At 39.5% G+C, this 19,342-nt stretch overlaps 2 pseudogenes; one reads left to right on the forward strand and one right to left on the reverse strand.

The window, feature by feature from the left end:
* Positions 1 to 4,049: 4,049 nt before the first annotated feature.
* Positions 4,050 to 5,282, forward strand: LOC110258669 (annotated as a pseudogene).
* A 7,216-nt stretch (positions 5,283 to 12,498) lies between these two features.
* Positions 12,499 to 15,596, reverse strand: LOC110258668 (annotated as a pseudogene).
* Positions 15,597 to 19,342: the final 3,746 nt, after the last annotated feature.

Raw genomic sequence — 19,342 nt, forward strand, 5'->3', positions numbered from 1 at the left:
CGATTCAAGTGTCCTAAGGCCAGGGACAAAGTTTCTATTCCAAGAATGTACTGGTGTTAACTGTAGATACAGTGTCCATGCACGGGTATGCTATTCACTAAGAGTTAAGTGCAAGACTGGAAGAGGAATCTGAACTCCAGATTAGCTGAACATCGCTTCACTAAAGAAATCAAAGAATGTGAGGAGTTTCTCTTCCAGTTCAAACCAATCCAACTGCTGGGTCTTATTAGTATGCAATATGACTTGATGTCTTAGATCTCTTAAGTGTAACAGAGGTGAGTATGGCAAACGACTTTACTGGACATTCATGCCAAGTAAGGGGACGTCCGTTTTTCCCCACTACACTACACTTCTGCTGTCTACACACCATAAAGAATAAGAAAAATAGGAACACTATCAATAATAAATTAGGCAACTGTCATGATCAATATGTACCTGATTTATGAACTTGGAATAGGATAGAACTAATACCTGCGTCTTAGGCTTACCACTGCACACCAGGCATTTATAATTAGGAGTTGTTATAAGGTGATGGGCATGATTATATTACACTATTGCTATGGGGTGAATCTTGCCCACCCCATTCCAACCTCACCAAGTGATCCTAAACCCAGATTCCTGTTAATGTGACCTTATTTGAAAACAGGGTCTCCGTAGATGTGATGAGGTTAAGATGAGGTCAGACTCATTAGCATGTTCCCTAATCCAAGATAACTGATATTCTTACAAGAAAAACAGAACAGACAGAGAGGCAGGGACACCACCATGTGGCTGCTGAGGAAGGAATTGAAGGGGTGCAGCTGCAAGCCAAGGAACCCCTAAAATTGCCAGCAAACCACCAGGAGCTAGAAAGGTACAAGGATCTATTCTCCCCTACAGGGCTCACAGGTCCTAGAGCACCTCAGTTTTGGGACTTCCGGCCTCCAGAAGTGTGAGATAATAAACTTCTGTCATCCTAAAACTCCAGTTTGTAGTACGTACTGTCTTATAGCAGACTAGGAAAATAATACATGTTAATTTGTATTAAACATCTTTGTCAATATAATTCTACTTTTGTAGTTATAAGGAATTTCACATATTCTCGTCAGAAGGGATATTTCTTAATTCGGATCACATTCTGTGTGTCACTGAGAAAAAATCATTTAAATCATGTTCCAGACTGGATTATGAGCTATTTCCATGATCTCTGAGAAACAGCCTATTCAAACACATTGCCAGACTCCCACCGGGCACCGTGATGGACCAGATGCACAAACACGGAGGAAAGAAGCAAAGGTAGGCACCAACAACATTTGATAAAATAATTATACTGACCGATGCCAGTTTTATGATTCTAGATAATTTGATACTAGGCCTGAAAATATGCAAGGTATAGGAGTTAAGAACCACACTGTCAGAGTTACCGTTGTGGCTCAGCAGGTTAAAAACCCAATACAGAGTCTGTGAAGATGGGGCTCAATGGGTTAAGGATCAGGCATTGCTGCAAGCTGCAGCAAAGGTCACACATACGGCTCGGATTGACCATGGCTGTGGCTCTGGCATAGGCCAGCAGCTGCAGCTCCCATTTGACCCTTAGTCCCGGAACTTCAATATGCAGCAGGTGTAGGTGTAAGGAGGAAAAAAGAAAAAAAGGAAAAAAAAAAAAAAAAAGAATCATGCTGTCACTAAAGAATGTCCAAGGAATGGAGTTCCCGTCGTGGCTCAGTGGTTAACAAATCCGACTAGGAACCATGAGGTTGCGGGTTCGATCCCTGGCCTTGCTCAGAGGGTTGAGGATCCGGTGGGTTGAGGATCTGGCGTTGCCGCCACAGCTCGGATCCTGCGTTGCTATGGCTCTGGCGTAGGCAGGTGGCTACAGCTCTGATTCGACCCCTAGCCTGGGAACCTCCAAATGCTGTGGGAGCGGCCCAAGAAAATGGCAAAAAGACAAAAAGACAAAAAAAAAAAAAGAATGTCCAAGGATTGAGGAGAGCTTACTCAAAATAGGACAACAGATCTACTGGAACATTAAACCTACCAGGTTTCAGTAGAGAACTAAGGACATCATCTCCTTTATTTCTTTTTAAAACCTAATGACATCATCTCTATTCTTTCAAAGTAGAAAGGGCCCGGATGTAGGAGTGGGAGGTCAGCCTTTAGCATCTCAAAGCTTGCACGGGCAGATTGATTCTTAGTATTCCAGTACCCGGATCTCCTTTTTTCTTTTTGCATTTTAGAACTTTTTATTCCAGATTTATTTTATGCTTTGGCACCACAGTAAGAACAGCCACCAAGATACCAAAACAATTACTTTAAAAATTAGGAATAAAAGCAATATGGGTACCAAGAAGCCAACAGAAGAGGCATAACTGACACGTAGAAAAGTATCCTCTTTCCTGGTCATGCATTTTGCTCTTGAAAAGTTTTATATTTACAAAAGAGAGAGTCCTGCAAGTTTCCATGCAAACCAGCATTAAATATATATATACATAAAATTAGAATAGTTGACTACTTGTTAAGTGCTGTTCCAGATTTCATTTGTTTTCCACTTGCACATTTATAAATCTCTACAACTCCTAAATTTAGTTTCTATATCCTCTTATACTTTTTAAACTTCCTTCATATTTTCACATAGTCAACAAAATTATTGTCGCAAGTCTACTAAATACACAAGACGCTTTTCTAGCCTTATGATGCTATTATGACATTGTTCCTGTTCTTTAGGGTATTATTTACTATTAATTTGCCTCATGGTGTTGTGTGGGTATTTGTATGAGAGAGAGTGGATTCCTAACATACGACTAGATGACTTAATGGCAAACAGAATGATTAATGTGAGGTCTGCATTTAGAAGAAGTGCACACAGAGAAACTGAAGAAGAATATCTGCTCTATCACATTCAACAATTTTACAAGACTTTAAAGTGAAAGAAAAGGAAAAGGTAATTGGTAGTTTACTGGCTTTTACTGAAAGTGGTATCAGTGATGATTACTTCAGCCTAGTCCTCCCTGAACGTGAAGTTGGGATACAACAAATTCTCAAATCATTTCTAATAGAAGATTCCCAATCCAGAGACATGATTACAGGCTCACGCCAAAGCTTTCTTTGTTTTACACATTATGATGTATTGCCCTCATTTAAATAAAATTGTAAATGCAATAGTAAATTTCATTATATGTGCACCTCCAGAAAATATTTTTTCTCTACAGAAAAAAATACAGGAGCACGAGAAGCCAGTCTGAAACACTTCAAAGCTCAATGATGAAAAAAAGTGGGGGATACAAGAGGTACATATTTGCAACTTATGTAGAAAAACAATCAGATTTAATTTTTGGAGCGTCATGAGTAATCTTAATAGTTCACAATCATATATATAGTGTCCCTAGCAGTTTTAGAACTCATGTTGCAAAGTCAGTTTGAATCCTGTCTCTGTAGTTCTTAGGCACATCACTATTGATAAAATTAATCAGAGTTCCCTTAGTGGCTTGGCAGGTTAAGGATCTGAAATTGTCACTGCTGTGGCTCAGGTTGCTGCTATGGTGCCGGCTCCAACCCTGGCCCAGGAACTTCTGCATGCTACAAGGGCAGCCAAAAATAGGGAGAAAAAAAAAAAAACCTACTGAACCTCTTTAACTCGTAGTTCCCTCATCTATTTATTTGAAGCTCATAGAACTGTTGTGGCACAATGTATAGTACATGCTTAGGCCAGTGCCTGAAACATAGAAGATACTCACATACGTAGCTATCTAGCACCCTCTATCTTGCCAACAGGGAAGTAACTGTGAAAATGCCTCAATCTTCTAACCACTATTTACCCACGCTAGGAAAAAAGAGGTAGATTAAACATGCAAGATAAAAGCGTGAGTCCTGGAGTTCCCACCGTGGCGCAACGGAACTGAATCCGACTAGGAACCATGAGGTTTCAGGTTCGATCCCTGGCCTCACAAAGTGGGTTAAGGATCCGACATTGCCGTGAGCTGTAGTGTAGGTTGCAGACGCGGCTCAGATCTGGCATTGCTGTGGCTTTGGTATAGGCCCCTAGCAACAGCTCCGATTGGACCCCTAGCCTGGGAACCTCCACATGCCGCAGGTGCGGCCCTAGAAAGACAAAAGACCAAAAAGAAAAGTGTGAGTCCTCTTAATTTCAACACGTAGACAACAATGGAAAGAGCTAATGACAGCACCTTCTCTGGATTCATTCTCCTGGGCTTTTCCAGTCGGCCTCAGCTGGAAACCGCTCTGTCTGTGCTCATCCTGATCATCTACTTTTTGAGCTTCTTAGGCAATGGCACCATTATACTTCTGTCACTTGTGGATTCTCACCTCCACACCCCTATGTATTTCTTCCTCTCCAATCTCTCTTTTATGGATCTGTGTTTGACTACTTGCACTGTCCCCCAGACAGTGGCCAACTTTAAGGGAAAGGACAAGAGCATCACCTATGGTGGTTGTGTGACCCAGCTCTTCCTTGCCTTGGGACTTGGGGGTGTAGAATGTGTCCTCCTGTCTGTCATGGCCTATGACCGCTATGCAGCTGTGTGCCGCCCACTCCACTACATGCTGATCATGCATCCTCAGCTTTGCTCGCAGCTGGTGGCAACTGCTTGGCTCACGGGGTTTGGCAGTTCTATAGTACAGACAGCACTGACCATGACTCTTCCTCTCTGTGGCAAAAACCAAGTGGACCATTTCTTCTGTGAAGTTCCAGCGATGCTGAAACTGGCCTGCACCAACACCTCCATCAATGAGGCTGAGCTCTTTGCTGTCAGTGTCCTCTTCTTGGTGGTGCCCCTGTCACTTATCTTAGTGTCCTATGGCCACATTACCCATGCAGTCCTGAAGTAAAGTCAGCCCAGGGGAGGCACAAGGCTTTTGGAACTTGTGGTTCTCACTCAATGGTAGTGAGTGTTTTCTTCGGGACACTCATCTCCATGTACCTCCAGCTTCCCTCCAGTTACTCTCAGGATGTGAACAAAAGCATGGCGCTCTTCTATACTCTGGTGACTCCCCTGCTGAATCCCCTGATTTACACTTTGAGAAACAACGAAGTCAAAGGGGCACTAAGAAGACTAGTGAGGAGAACACCAGACTCGAGACAGAGCTAGTGCAGGGTTTGCAGAGTGAAACTCTAGTGCACTGGGATACTTCTGAGTGACTTAAACTAGTTGCAACTTAATCCAACACTCCCTCATAAGCACCCAAGATGTACCAGGCACAGTTCTAGTTATTTGAGATTTAGCTGTCAAATCGAGACCCCTGTCCCCATGGAGCTAAAATTCTAGTGAAGAGAGTAAAATAAGCTAAAAATAAACTATGGCTTCTCGTGTGGCTGGAATACAAATGTGATAATGAGAACAAACAAATATAATACCTAAACAACATGAATGATACTTACAATCATAATGTTGAATGAAAACTAGGTACAAAATAAGTCCTATTGTATGGTTTCATTTATATAAAATTCAAAACCAGGCACAATGCATCTCTAGAACTGGAAGTCAGAACAGTTGCGCCTCTGGGAATTGTTATTCTGCATTGGAAGGAGAAACGGGGGAGGAGGCCTTCTGGAGTTCTAGTCTTTTCATCTTGACTTGGATGCTGGTTTTTGGGTTTTGGTTTTTTTTTTTTTTTTTTGGATGCTGGTTTTATGACAAATTTGATTTGTGAAAATACATCAAAACTTACACCTAAGATACTTCCACTTTCTTGATGTATGTTGCCCTCCAAATCATTTATTTTTAAAGTTTTTAATAAGGGAGATATTAACCAGAATACTATGATACTAAGTAACCACATTAAATATTTTGTTCCTTTCACATAAAATTTGGGTTTATAATCTAAATGTTTATAAATCTAAGTTTCTTTTTTCCACTGAACTCAATTAATAGATTTGAATTGTTGATGCTAGTCATATTAGCCACCTAGAATGCAATATTATTTTGAAACCTCAATCAGATCATGTATTATACAGTGAGTCTCTGCTCTCTTGTTCATAGTCCATGTAGACATTAGTGGCCAGTTCTTGAGTCTAAAATTAATAGTGATATTTTTCAAATGATTTTTTGATGAAAATTTTACTAACTGAGTATCGTACTGTATTTACTGAAAAAGATGTTTACTCAGTGTATTTCTGTATGTGTTTGTGGGTGTATCTGTGTGTAGGCATATGTATGTAGTGTATAAAATTCACAACTGAGTTTTAAAACATTATTGTAGGACATCAAGATTTTTAAATATTTGAAATTATATTTGTAGCACAGCACATACTGAATTTATAAACACGTAAAAAAGAAATAAGTGTTTGGTACAGTCAACAGCAGTTTGTGTACATAATATCATCTTAAATATTTCTCCTTAAATGGAAAGTTTGAAGGACTGTTCATTATCATTTGCGCTAATGAAACAAAGGAGCGGGTATTTTTCTTTCTTTAAGTGAAAACTGAATTAGTGAATAATGAGATTCACAGTCATTTTCTACATATATGAGCATTTTGAGTGATTTCTGATTATAATCAGTATAGTATAAAAGATATGATTACTTCAATAACAATCCATAGATTTTTCTTTCAAATCATGACAGCTACCCTCATTGCTAACTATATCATTTTGACCAAAAGATTCCATACTCTTTAACTACCTACATGTTTACTTTTTATTTTCCACAAAATAAACATTGCTTCCATTCACTAATTCAATTTATTATTTCATTCAAGGTAGCATTTTGCAACTTCCACTTCCAGATAGGGGGTACTGGGTGACACCCGACCAATATACCACTTCAATACAATCAGCCCTCCTTAGTCGCAGTTTCCAAATATGCAGATTCAACCAACCACAGACTGAGGCCATCAACTATTTACTACAAGGGATTTGATGATTCACAGATTTTGATATTCCAGGGGTCCAGAAACCAGCCCTCTGCAAAGAGTGAGGGCAACTGTAATTGAAAAAGGTAAATTAATTTTTAGCAATCATATTTTTTAACCCATTAGATAGCTTTGGAAGTGATGTGGGTGATGGAGGCAAGAATTACAGAGAGGACAGGACCCTTCTGTACAGAGATGATGAGCATCAGCATTTTCTTTAACCAGTGAGCATCTGACAAGCCTGATGTGAACTGAGGCTTGGGCTTGGACTAAAGAAAGGGCCTTATCCAGGAGAAAAAAGAAACAGCACAAGAGTTATGTAAGGCTGAAGGGACAAACTAAGAACTTAAGAGACCCCAAATACCTGGCCATATGTTCCAATGGGTATTTCCATGTTCAGTGAACTACCTGAGAAGCCAGAGAGCTACACCAAAAGCTTCAAAAACATAGAATAAAACATTCTTCAGGTTCATTGTGCTTAGGAAACAGAAAACAACTAGGGGAAGTGTCCTCCTCTTTCTACCACAGTTTTCTTCTTTAAGGCATTTGCCAAATTTTGAGGCTACATAGAGAAGAAGGATAAAGAGCTAAGCTGAATATCTTTAAAGGACAGAATGAATTCTTCCAGAGTCTTTCAGGACCGAGAAAACAAGACTTCCCAGGAGTTCCCACTGTGGTGCACTGGGTTAAGAACCCGAATGCAGCAGCTTAGGTTGCTGTGGAGGTGCGGGTTTGATGCTCAGCCTAGAACAGTGGGTTAAAGGACCTGGCATTGCCGCAGCTGTAGCAGAGATCAGAGCTGCAGCTTGTATTCAGTTCCTAGCCTGGGAACTTCCATGGGCTGTGGGTATGGCCATTTAAAAAAAAAAAAAAAAAAAAGACTTCCCAGGAGGACCATGCCCTAGAAATGTGAGGGAACAAAAGGTAGGGGGAAGAACAAAATAATGCCATTTAGCAACATGGGTGGAACTAGAGGCTCTCACACTGAGTGAACTAAGTCAGAAAGCGAAAGACAAATACCATATGATATCACTTACATATGGAATCTAATATATGGCACAAATAAACCTTTCCACAGAAAAGAAAATCAGGGACTTGGAGAATAGACTTGTGGTTGCCAAGGGGAGGTGGAGGGAGTGGGTTGGATTGGGAGCTTGGGATTAACAGATGCAAACGATTGCCTTTGTGATGGATTAGCAATGAGATCCTGCTGTGTAGCACTGGGTACTTTGTGTAGTCACTTATGATGGAGCATGATAATGTGAGATACAAGAATGTACACATGTAGGTATAACTGGGTCACCATGCTGTACAGTTGGGGAAAAAATGTATTGGGGAAATAAATGTTTTTAAAAAATTGTGATAAAAATAAGTAAAACAAATAAAAGGTAGGGTGAAAGTGAGTCTGCCAAACAGCCTGACCAATTCAGTCCTATCCAGGAAAAGGAGAACTCCCTTTGGGGGAAGGTAATGTCATCTGGGCCCTCTGTGGCTCTTTGACACATCATGTCTGGTGTGTGATTAAAAATTATAAGACATGAAAAGAGGGACAACCATATGACTCTTGACCGAGGGAGGAAATGCCAATACATCAAAGGAAGAGATCATCCAGATAATGGAATGTGCAGCCTGGGACATTAAAAACAGCTATGCCTAAGAGATTTTTAAAAATTAGAGGGGAAAGTGGGGGGTGAGGATGAAAGAAAATAGTATTTCACAAGAATTTTGGACCTATTGAAAGAATTAAACAGACATTATAGAAATTAGAAATACAGTATCTCTTACTAGAAATTCCTGAAATGTGGTCAAATAATAAGTAGAAGACTCTTCCACGTGCCCTGAAGATATTTATCTCATGACTAGAAATACAGTCTCTCTTACTAGAAATTCCCAAATGTGCTCAAATAATAAGTAGAAGACTCTTCCATGTGCCCTGAAGATATTTATCTCATGACTAGGCACACAGAGCTTGAGGACATCCACAATAGGCAAGGGAACTTTCTAGATTTGTGAGGTTGTCTGGTTTTTAACCATGGCAACAGCGAGAAGGATTTTACATTTCCCTCACTTTGAGGTAAATAACTATGAGGTGTGAGACAGAGAAATAGAAAATCGCTTTCCTATGACATGCAGCCAAAAAAAAGAAGGTTGGCCTTAGAAAACAATAAAAGCTCCTGGTGGAAATCAAATGTCAAAACAAAAACGAAGGTTACTTAAAGCAAATTTAAACTGAATAAGGAGGTTTAATAGAAACACCAGCACTGAAGACCAAGAACATCACCCATCACTAAAAGGCAGCACCTAGTTTTACAAGGTCCACGGGTAGAGTGCTACCGGATGTCAGACTGGAATCACAGTCTCAACATAGAGTGGTTGACCATACGGACTGAGTTATTCTCTCAGCGCCATGGTCTAACTTTCCACAACATAGGTTTCCTGGGAATCAGGGGCATTTCCCACACTTTTATGTTTCATTCAGCCTAATAAACCCAGGTCTTTGCAAGATGTAAATGCAGTGGTCCTGACCAATTGATGCCTGAATTAAAGAGCTTATGAAATGGTATGAAGCTAGTAATCTAAATATATCTTACTCTTTGAAACATTTGCTACATCACTGTAGGTGAAACGTGTATACTATGAAACAGGGCATGGGCCATTTAGTGTTCAGATAAGATGATATCCTCTAAAGTGTTTTTAAAAAGGAGTTAGATAACTCAATGATTTATTTTTTATTTTTATTTTTTGGCATTCTCCTTTTGTTTATTATTATTTTTTAGTAGTTATTTCCCCAATACAGTGTTTCTTCTACTGTACAGCATGGTGACCCAGTTACACATACATGTACACATTCTATTTTCGCACATTATCAAGTGACTACACATAGTTCCCAGTGCTACACAGCAGGATCTCATTGCTAATCCATTACAAAGACAATAGTCTGCACCTATTAACCCCAAGCTCACCAACCACCCTACTCCCTCCTCCTCCCCCTTGGCAACCACAAGTCTATTCTCCAAGTCCATGATTTTCTTTTCTGTGGAAAGATTCATTTGTGCCGTATATTAGATTCCATATGTAAGTGATACATATGGTATTTGTCTTTCGCTTTCTGACTTACTTCACTCAGTATGAGAGTCTCTAGTTCCATCTACGTTGCTGCAAATCACATTATTTTGTTCTTTTTATGAGTAGTATTCCATTGCATATATATACCACATCTTCCTAATCCATTCGTCTGTCGATGGACATTTGGGTTGTTTCCTTGTCTTGGCTATTGTGAATAGAGCTGCAGTGAACATGTGGGTGCCTGTGTCTTTTTTAAAGTAGAGTTTTATCAGGATATATGGCAAAGAGTGGGACTGCTGGGTCATATGGAAGTTCTATGTATAGATTTCTAAGGTATCTCTATACTGATCTCCATGTGGTTGTACCAGCTTACATTCCCACCAAGAGTGAAGGAGGGTTCCCTGTCCTCCACACCCTCTCCAGCACTTGTTATTTGTGGACTTATTAAGGATGGCCATTCTGACTGGTGTGAGTGGTATCTCATGGTAGTTTTGATTTGCATTTCTCTAATAATCAGGGATGTTGAGCATTTTTTCATGTGCTTATTGACCATCTGCACATCTTCCTTGGAGAAATGTCTATTCAGGTCTTTTGCCCATTTCTCAATTGGGTTGTTGGCTTTTTGCTGTTGAGTTGTATAAGTTGCTTGCGTATTTGGAGATTAAGCCCTTGTCAGTTGCATCATTTGAAACTATTTCTCCCTTTCTGTAAGTTGTCTTGGTGTTTTCTTTTTAGTTTCCTTTGCTGTGCAAAAGCTTGTCAGCTTGGTTGCGTCCCATTGGTTATTTTTGCTTTTAATTCTGTTGCTTTGGGAGACTGACCTGAGAAAATATTCATAAGGTTGATGTCAGAGAATGTTTGCCTATGTTCCCTTCCAGGAGTTGATGGTGTCTTGTCCTTATTGAAGTCTTTCAGCCATTTGAGTTTATTTTCATGCATGGTGTGAGGGTGTGTTCCAGTTTCATTGATTTGCATGCAGCTGTCCAGGTTTCCCGGCAATGCTTGCTGAAAGACTGTCTTTTCTCATTTTAATGTTCTTGCCTCCTTTTTGATTGTCAAAGATTCATTGACCGTAGGTGTCTGGGTTATTTCTGGGTTTTCTATTCTGTTCCATTGGTCTATATGTCTGCTTTGGTACCACTACCACACTGTCTTGATGACTGTGGCTTTGTAATACTGCCTGAAGTCTGGGAGAGAGACGCCTCCTGCTTGGTTTTGTTCTTCAGAATTGCTTTGGCCGTTCTGGGTCTTTGTCGGTTCCATATAAATTTTGGATTGTTTGTTCTGGTTCTGTGAAAAATGTCATGGTAATTGATAGGGATTTCGTTGAATCTGTAGATTGCTTGGGTAGTTTGGCCATTTTACAACATGAATTTTTCCACCCCAGGACCATGGAATGTCTTTCCATTTCTTTACATCCTCTTTAATTTCCTTGATTAATGTTTTATAGTTTCAGCATATACGTCCTTACCTCCTTCGTCAGGTGTATTCCCAGGTATTTGATTTTTGAGGGTGCAATTTTAAAAGCTATTGTATTTTTGTATTCCTTTTTCATTGTTCGTATACAGAAATGCAACTGATTTCTGAATGTTAATCTATATCCTGCTACTTTGCTGAATTTGTTGATCAATTCAAGTAGTTTTTGGGTTGAGTCCTTAGGGTTTTTATGTATAAGTATCATGTCATCTGGTACAGTGACAGTTTCACCTCTTCTCTTCCTATTTGGATGCCTTTTATTTCTTTTGGCTTGTCTGATTGCTGTGGCTAGGACTTCCAGTACTACATTGAATAACAGTGGTGAGAGTGGGCATCCTTGTCTTGTTCCAGATTTTAGTGGGAAGGCTTTCAGCTTTTCTCCATTGAGTATTATATGTGCTGTGGGTTTGTCATAAGTGGCTTTGATTATGTTAAGGTATGTTCCCTCTCTACCCACTTTGGTAAGAGTTTTGATCATGAATGGATGTTGGACTTTTGTCAATGCTTTTCTGCATCTATTGAGATGATCATGTGGTTTTCTGAATCAAGAAGAAATAAGAAGATGGAGTTCCCGTCATGGCTCAGTGGTTAATGAATCTGACTAGGAAACCATGAGGTTACGGGTTTGATCCCTGGCCTTGCTCAGTGGGTTAAGGATCCGGCATTGCCATGAGCTGTGGTGTAGGTCGCAGATGAGGCTTGGATCCCGCGTTGCTGTGGCTCTGGTGTAGGCCGGCAGCTTACAGACCCAATTCGACCCCTAGCCTGGGAACCCCCATATGCCACAGGAGCGGCCCAAGAAATGCCAAAAAGACCAAAAAAAAAAAAAAGAAGAAGAAGAAGAAGAAATAGATCAACTGAACAGACCGATCACTAGAAATGAAATTGAATATGTCATAGAAACACTCCCTACAAAATAAAAGTCCAGGACCAGAGGGCTTCACAGGAGAATTCTACCCAACATACAAAGAGGAAATTATACCCATCCTCCGTAAACTTTTTCCAATAGGTTGAAGAAGGAACACTCCCAAAGACATTCTATGATGCCTCCAATCACCCTAATTCCAAAACCAGACAAAGATACCACCAAATAAGAAACTATAGGCCAATATCTTTGATGAATATAGACGCAAAAATTCTCAACAAAATTTTAGCCATCTGAATCAAAACATATAAAAAGATCGTACCACCGCGACCAGGTAGGATCATCCCAGGTATACAAGGATGGTTCAACATACACAAATCAATCACATCATACACCACATTAACAAAAGTCAAAAACCACATGATCATAACTCACTAATTTAAATTTTAAAATCTCCATAACTCATAGTAGGGTTTCTCCTGCAACGTACACACTTATACACAAGCACCCCCTGCTATTATTACCAGATGAGGGCTACTATTGGCACTGGCAGCAGGGCAGCACACCTTTTACCCAGTGCTTCCTATGCACAGCCTTCTCTGAAATGATGCCACATGATATGGCTACCACACTGGTGATATCACTGTTGTGCCTAATAACTGAATGGCTTTATCAGGATTAATGTAACGAGTTTTCTTTGAGATTAAATTATTTTTCTCAATTTTCCCCACCTACTTCTGTGAAAAATCTCTCCTACAGTCAACCCATTTACTTCGTAATAACGCCATGATCAATGGAAGTATAGAAAGTTCTCTTGTGACACAGTGGATTAAGGATCCCACATTGTCACTGTGGAGCCGGTTTAATCCCTGGCCCTGGAACTTCTACATGATGAAGGCATGGCCAAAGGAAAAACAATATGCAAGAATAAATGATATCCTTCTAGCAAATATTAGAAAATATTAGTAGTCCCTACAGTGTTTCAGTGGCGTATTGTTATTTTGGCTGTGCCTTCCTGTTATTTACTCACATGTCTTTTTGCAAGTAGAAATGTAATGATGTTCCTATATAGGCGTGCAAATGAGAAACACCTGTGTAGTTCTCAAAATAATAAACATAAACCAGATGTTCATGGAACACAGAATCAGCACTTCTGGATGTTGGAATGAAGCCATGAACTTAGATTTTGAACACTCACTGTTGAAAGAGAACTGAAGTAAAGAAAGTCCCTTCAGAGTTTCCAGGGATATTTTGGATGACATGTGGGTCATACATACATCCAAAGAGCTCTGACAATCAAAGTCCTTTCATTAAATTGTCTTCCTCAACCCGTCATCTGGAGACAGAATCCTTCCAAAGCACCCTCCTCATTGCTCCCTTCACTTCCTTGTTGCGCAGTGTATATATCAGGGGATTGATCATGGGGGTAATGATGGTGTAGAAGAGAGAGATGAACTTGCCCTGATCCTGGGAGTCATTGCTGCTGGGATGAAGATATGCATAGAGGGCTGAGCCATAGAACAAGGAGACCACTGTCAGGTGGGATCCACAGGTCCCAAATGCTTTTCTCTGCCCTGCAGAAGACTTTATTCTTAAGACGGCCCTCACAATCTGACTGTAGGAGAACGTGATTAATGCAACAGGTACAAGAAGAATGATGACACTGACAAAGAAGATCTCAGACTCATTCACAGTGGTGTCAACACAGGCAATCTTGAGCAAAGGAGGGACCTCACAAAAGAAGTGGTCTAATTCATTTCTCCCACAAAGTGGTAAAAGGAAGATGAGCACTGTCTGCAATACGGAGTTGGCAAAACCAGTGATCCATGAAGCACAAGCCATCAGGGCACAGAGACAGGGTGCATGATTACTTGTGTAGTGAAGGGGCTTGCAAACAGCTGCATAGCGGTCAAGTGCCATAACTCCTAGGAGAATACATTCTGCACCTCCCAATCCTAGAGCAAGGCACAGCTGAACCACACAACCACCAAAGGAGATGGATTTGTCAGATCCACTGAGATTAACCAGGAGCTGGGAACAATGCTGGTAGTATAGCACAGGTCCAGAAAGCTTAGGTTAGAGAGGAAAAAGTACATAGGGGTGTGAAGATGTGGGTCCACATGGGACAATGCAATGATGGTTGTGTTTCCCAACAAAGTGAAGATGTAGAAGGTCAAAAGAACCACAAAGAGGACCTGCTCCAGTTGAGGCCTGTCAGAGAAACCCAGCAGGATAAACCCAGTGAAAGAACTTCCATTTCTCTGTTCCATCCTGTGTTAGCATATGGTTTCTGTCATGAGCAAGCATTTGCCATATTGGAGTTGACATATTTTATACCAATTTAGTTCCACATTATCACAAACTTAATGTCATTGATATTTAATATGAAAAAAATCAAATAATAAACCTGTGTTTGCTCTAATCAGAGGTGCATTTCAGATTGGATCTAATAGGATATAAAGTAATTTAAGAGTATATGTACATTTTAGAGAAAATGGTGATGAAGGAAAAACAGAGAGAGGAACCTGAAAAATAAGAAAGAGATTAGACAAAAGGCAATCTATCTCTACAGAAGAAAAATTCTTAATATTAACTATAAATGTATGAGAAACAATCTAAATGTGCAATGACAGAATACATCCCTCTGACCCACACTTACTCAGAAGAGCAATAAAACAAGGCATGTTTCGGCCTCATGCACACACACAACACATACACAACTATAATACTTTCATCTGAAATGACCTGCTGGCAAATTCTTTTTTTACTGAAGCATTCACCAAAATGAAGTTGGACAAAAATAAAATGCTAACTAATCCACAGAAAACACTTATATGATAACGGTCCACTATAATAAAATCATGATATATTTTAATATTATCATATCATTAAGTACCAAGAAAGCAGCTGATAAAAGATAAAACAGTGGAAATATGAATTTATACAGACAATTTGATGCTTTAGAGATGATACTTATATGATAAATATAGAAAAGAATATGACTTACGCTGAAGGATAAAATAAAATACCAGACAAAGGAGATGCCCAATAAACAGTAAAGAATATGATTTTCTCTGTGCATTACAATTGTTTCCACTCTGGAGAGGACACTGGGAGGGAATTAGGATACTGAAGTTATATTCTATCTTCTAATTTTTAATTTCTTTCTCTTTACAATTCACAAAAATAGTTATCATTTAGTAATATGGATGCGGGCAATCTCTAGGTGCAAGATGCAGTATCCCATTGATCTCAAGAGTATGTTCTGCTGGAGTTCCCATTGTGGCACAGCGGAAACAAATCCGATTAGTATTCACGATGATGCAGGTTCAAGCCCTGGCCTCACTCAGTGGCCTCACTCAGTGAGTTAAGGAGGTTGCAGACACAGCTTGGATCCCATGTTGCTGTGGCTGTGTTATAGGCCGGCAGCTGTAACTCCAATTTGACCCCTAGCCTGGGAACTGACATATGACGTGGGTGCAGCCCTAAGAAAAAAAAAAAAAAAAAGTATTCTATTGATATGGGTGATTTTCTACCCTTCCTCTTTTCCTTATCAGCATTCATCCCTCCTAAAGCTTTCTGTACCACCACAAAAGGCAGTCTTCAATACAAGGAATATTTTAAAATTAAAGTTAATTTAAACTGTTATTTCATTTCCTTCCTACAAAATCTAAAGAATTATATAATTTGACTGGGAGCCATCATCTTTGTTTAGATAAACGTCAAATGAATCTATGCAGTAATAAAAGTTGATTCATATTAGACAAACTATGTAAATATTAATGATTGAAAATATCAGACACACTAAGCCTCGTTACAAGAATAAGACTGATACCCTCAGTTAGTATCATTATATGATATGATTGGAAACATCTTGTCATAAAAAATTACACATAAATTATTACTTTGGACACAAAAGATAAATAATCACTTAAAAATAAATGACAGGAGCTGCCACTGTGGCTCAGTGGTTAACGACCTGCCTTGGTCTCTGTGAGGATGGGGGCTCAATCCCTGGCCTCTCTCAGTGGGTTAGGGATCCGGGATTGTGCAAGCTGCAGTGTCAATTGCTGACGCAGCTCAGATCCAGTGTTGCCATGCTGTGACACAGGCCACAGCTGCAGCTACAATTCAATCCCTGGCCTCTGAACTTCCATATGCCACTGGTACGGCCATAAAAAGGAAGAAATATATATGTGTGTGTGTGTGTGTGTGTGTGTGTGTGTGTGTGTGTGTGTGTGTGTGTGTGTGTAGAAAACTTTTTAATAGGTAATGTAAAAATAGATTCTGAAAAATAAATAAATATGGCATTCTATGTAACAGCTAATATCAAAAAAGATATAATACAACATGACATCTTGCAAGAATGAAATTTTGCTATAATATTCAACACAGCACTCATCAAATGAAAAATGTTAAACGCTTGGTACTGACACATATTAGGTGGTATAAGTAGCCGTTTACAATTACAACAATTGTACAACACTGACACATAATGCAACTGTAAAAGATTTACTGCAAGATTCAATATTTCAATATAACTAGATGTTCAGTATGCAAACTACACAATTTAAAGACCAATATCTAAAGATAATATCTTTTTTCAGTTATTAAATCATACAATATACAATACACAATATATTTAACATACAAACTCTCCAATCTAGCTTCTCAAAAAATCCTGGCAGGGTGCTGGCAAAATTTCCACAGCCTCGGGGCTATGACTGATCACTATTACTCTCATCTTGTTTCCGTCTCAAAGGTTTGTGCGGAACTCAGATATGTTAAGACTGGCACCTGATAGCAATGGAGGATGTAGTCATGAGGGAGAAGCGGATCTGTAATTGTACTGGAAATGACAGTTCTGATGAACTTGGACAGTGCTTCAGCCAGGTTCTAAGGAAGAAGAGGCTGAAGCAGGAATTCCACTGCATGCTGTTTTTTGAGGGAATATTCAAAATAAAGAGAGTGCAGGAAGCAGAGTAGAACAAAGGTGCTAAGCAAGGATGTGAACTCAACTGGAATATAACATGAGTCTGATCCCATAAGGAGCTGGAGCAGGATTCGCCAATGGAACTGTGGTGATAGAAATATTCTGTTTTCACTGTCTAATACAATAACCACTCTCTTACATGGTCCAACCTAAGCATACGGAACATGGAAACTAAAGAACAGAATTTTACATTTTACTTAATTTCAAGTTAAATAGCTACTTGGGCCTGGTTACTACTCCACTGGGCAGCACAGCTGAGGAGAATAAATTACACCAGATTTAGTTCCACCTTGATGCAAAGGCAGCATTTATATATCCCGTGAGCGTATCGCTGGATGTGGACTGCATCCACGAGGGTTCAGAGGAACCCCTGGCAACGTGGCACCTTTCAGCTGAGAGAAATTCTCTGAAGAAGGGAAGGGCTGGGAACCTAGGAGCCAATACTCATAAGAAGTTGGGTATGCATGGGTACACCAGTCAAGTAAAGAGGATGTGAATGGGTTACCTACAGTGTTCATACCAAAGAGTCCATTCACAAGCCTGTGCAAGGATGGAAGGATGGGGTACATTACACATCTCCTCCATGCAATACCACAAAAAAAATGGTCATTTGCCCAATTCAGCAATTACACAAACAAGTCACCTTTTCTCTTCCAATCTTTTTCCTCTTCAAACTGGTATTTGGACTCAATTAAAGAGAAAGAGAGTGAGATGGACCAGGAGTTTGGGGTTAGTAGATGCAAACTATTACATTTAGAATGCATAAGCGATGAGGTCCTGCTCTACAGCAAGGGGAACTATATCCAATCTCTTGGGACAGAACCTGAGGGAAGACAGGATGAGAAAAAGAATGTGTATATATGTATACACAAAACAAAATGGAACTTCCTTGTTGTACCTTACAAACTTATATACTGACAATTCCATTCATATTTGGATATTTCTGTAACTCTTTCAGGGAGGAAATGAGCATTAAAAAACTATAGAGACTGACAATACTTTTTTTTTTCCTGACAATACATCTTAAGCACAGAGAACAAATACTGTGTAATTCTGCAGAGAGAATACACCCAAAGCAAAAGAATGGAAGCATATAGTCTAATTCTTTTACATTCACACATTCACTGCTATCCCATTACTGGATGGCATATTTTATTAGAGTTAAATATGCTGTATTTAAATCACTTTCCATATGCACATACTGAGTGGTAGCAAATGTACCCCTGTTGGCTTCTAAATTGAACAACTAAATTTAGTCTTATTTGGTGGATTTCTGCATGCTGTTCCTTTGTCAGCTGACATATATGCAAACCAACTTAGCTTTTTGTTTCAAGAAAAACTGCAACTGAAATAAACTTACTTGCCAAGCCCTAAAACAACACAGAGATCAAGCTTCATTTCACTCACCTTCATTCACCTTATCTGTGTGTCCCAAGCTCTTTCCCTCCCTCATTTCCAAGACACCACCTTTAATACGCTACTGCGAGTTGGAATTGGATATGTACAATCAGGAAGCAGATTGCGTGCAGTGACTGTAAAGCTCAATTACTCCAGCACTGGAATGTCCTTAAATTTTCCAAGAAGATTACTTCTCATAATAACTTTAAATCTTCACATAGTATGAAAGAGCTGCATTCCGTCTAGGTGGTAGGAGAATTCCAAGATGAAGCCAACTTGGAATTCTCAGTATTATTTCCTGAATACAATGACCAGCATATATGATAGAGAAATCTATACATACAGGCAACAAGAGGAGGTGGTGTAAATCATCGCAGCGCCTGGGATAGCACAGAGAAAAAACAAACCTGACTGAACTATCTGGGGAATGTATGTCCTATCCTATTAATTAGCTGAGGTCACTGAGCTATCCAGAGATGCCAATCCTCAGGGAAAATGATTACAAAAGAAGAATGCCAGAGGATAGCTAATCTTTTTTGATGTTTTCATATATTTGACAGAGAAAGATAATTCCCTAGCCCCTACCCAATTACCATACCTCTCATCTCTGAATGTCTTAGATGTTCTTCCAACACTTAAAATTTTTTTCAAAATTACAGTAAAAATTTTTACACAAAAATACAAAAAATAAATAAGAAT

Source organism: Sus scrofa, unplaced genomic scaffold, assembly GCF_000003025.6.
Source record: "Sus scrofa isolate TJ Tabasco breed Duroc unplaced genomic scaffold, Sscrofa11.1 Contig2701, whole genome shotgun sequence".
NCBI classification, from domain to species: Eukaryota; Metazoa; Chordata; class Mammalia; order Artiodactyla; family Suidae; genus Sus; species Sus scrofa.